Source organism: Trichechus manatus, unplaced genomic scaffold (assembly GCF_000243295.1).
Source record: "Trichechus manatus latirostris isolate Lorelei unplaced genomic scaffold, TriManLat1.0 scaffold00229, whole genome shotgun sequence".
Taxonomy (NCBI): Eukaryota; Metazoa; Chordata; class Mammalia; order Sirenia; family Trichechidae; genus Trichechus; species Trichechus manatus.
The window spans coordinates 3792-6615 of NW_004444165.1; positions in this window are offsets into that span (position 1 = coordinate 3792).

Here is a 2824-nt window from a genome sequence, read left to right on the forward strand (position 1 = left end):
AGTAAAATACTGGACCATGGAGTTCCAGGTGTCTTTCTTCTGAGATTTCTTTAGGCAGTTTACCAGAATGCTTGTATGAAAATGCTTCCCTATTATAACCTAGCTTCCCCTCCACAACTTGAACACTGTCTAACTCCAAAAAACTCTCAACATTTGCTGGAGTCCATGTGAGGAAGAAGTCCAGAAGCTTAAGCTCATTAGCTTTATCCTAAATCTACCTAAAAATACAATATATGTCACTCACTTAGAATCCATTAACTCCCATGGCAATCAATCCCAGGACTAACAGTATTGAAGTGGTATCTTAGACTGGGTCCTCTAGAGAAGCAAAGCCAGTGAAGTCTATATACATATATATATATATATATAGAGAGAGAGAGATTTATCTCAAGGAAATGGCTCACATGGTTGTAGAGACTGGCAAGTGCCAAGTCTCAAGTGGGTCAGGCATCAGGCTGGAGGCTTCTCCTTCCTGACTCACGTAACTGCAGGGGTGAGAACCCAAGATTAGCAGGTCAGATAGCAGGCACTGGCTCACAGGCTGTGGAGGCTAACGAATCTCAAGATCAGCAGGCAGGCAATACGGCAGGCCACTGACTCAAGACCCAAGAAACAGAAGTCAGATGATGATGAGCCAGATGCAAGATCTAGAGCAAGCAAGTGAGCTTTGCCAGAACGCAGAACGTCCATATATACATATGTGTATGTGTGTGTGTGTGTGTGTGTGTGTGTGTGTGTGTATACATAAGATGCAGGCCACACCCCTGAGGAAACTCCCCTTACAATTGATTGGCCTATCACAGCAGATCACATCATGGTGGATAACTACATAATTACATAATTGCCAAATTACATCATTACATAACTGCCAAACTACATCATTATATAACTGCCAAACTACATCATTACATAACTGCCAAACCACTGAGAATCAGGGCCCAGAGAAGTTGACACACAACCCTAACCATCATAAATGGTCATCCTGAACCATGTTTCTATTGGCTTTCATTTGTCTTCTTCTCTCTGCTGAGGATTTTACAATGACTTTTTATCTCAGGCATCACTGGAAAGATGAGAGACTCTCCTTTCCTAGCATAACAAACAAATCGTGACCTTTGATCATAGATTGATCAAAAAGATTTGGGTGCCTGATACCCTTTTTGTCCATTCTAAAAGATCCTTCATCCGTGATACAACTGCGGAGAACATTAGGCTGTCTGAGTACACCCTGATGGAAACATCCTCTTCAGTCTCAGGCAAGGAAAGTTCTCTATTGCCTTTGGCTTCCTTATACTACAATGGTCCAAACCAAAGGTAATGTGTCTCACTTCAGCCTATACTCAAAACAGTGTTATCTGTTTAGTGAGCTTGGAGACTAGGGTACATGCATAAGATGTGATTTTTCCTGATTCTAACATTCAGAACTTAAAGAAGAGTTTCCTGTTCTAACCATACTAGCTCTAGGTATATGTCAGAGAATGACAGTAAGTAAGGTTGGAGAAGTAGAGTAAGCTAAATTATGGAAACCCTTAAAAGCTTGGCACACAATTTTATAGGTATGCAAAAACTGCTTTTTATCTTTGCCAACTCCACCTCACTCTACACCCCACCAAGCAGTTTTGGAAGCTTGGATTAGCTAAATAATTTCCTTAACTATCACTTTCATTTCTCGTGTGAAGGCATAGTCATCGTCCAAGTTACTTATAATTTCATCACTTCCTTTTGTAAAAAATTCAAAACATTCATTTTGACACTACCCTGAAACATCCCTCCATCTGAAATGTACCATATTTTCTTTTAGTCTAATGAGTCCTGTGCATACTGAATGACTTATCACAGACAACTCTAAAGAATGTTTGGTGAATTCAAGCAATTCCGTTTTTTTTCATGTCCTAGAAATCCCTAAAAGATTCTTTAGAAAGCTGAAAAATGAATCGTCAAAAGATACCCACATGCTAATTCCTGGATCAGCACACAAAATAAAGGATATTACCTGTGAGTACAGTGCTCTATTTAAAAAAAAAAAAAAAAATCTATATGACACCAAAAGTACGCAATTACTCTAATGCAAAGATGAGAAGATAAGGGGGCAAGGAAACAAGAGTACCAGAAATGGAACTAATAGAACACAATGAAAGAGAATGTTGACTTATTGTAAAAAATGTAACTAATGTCACTGAACAAACTGTATAGAAATTGTCAGATGGGAACCTAATTTACTGTGTAAACTTTCACCAAAAACACAAAATATCATTAAAAGAAAGAAAGAGAAGCAAGGAGAGACTTGACACACACATAAGAGGAGACGGCAATGTGTTCACAGAGGCAGAGATTGCAGTGATGCAGCCATAAGCCAAGGAATTCCAGCATCCACCATAACCTGGAAGAAGCAAGGAACAGATTGTTTCCTAGAACTTCTGGAGGGAGCATGATCTTGCCAACACGTTGATTTCGACCCAGTAGTACTGATTTCAGACTTCTGGCCTCCATAACTGTAGAAAATAAATTTCTGTTGTTTTAAGCCACCAGGTTTGTGGTAATTTGTTATGGTAGCAATAGGAAACTAATACAGATTCTCTTTTGTTCATTAAAAATACGTTGCTTGGGTCTTCCGGAAGTGCACCTGGCATTGGCGTCCAAGGGGCCCACGTATGGTTGGTGACTTTCTCTCCAGATGCTGAGGTACCTGCATCTCGGGCATAGACCTTTACTGAACTGTAGTTGGAGTAGACCGTGCCTTCAGAAGCAGTATCTATTTACAATGAAGTTGCAGTCCCCAGAATTCCAGTCACTCTTCACAGAGGGATTGAAGAGTCTAACAGGT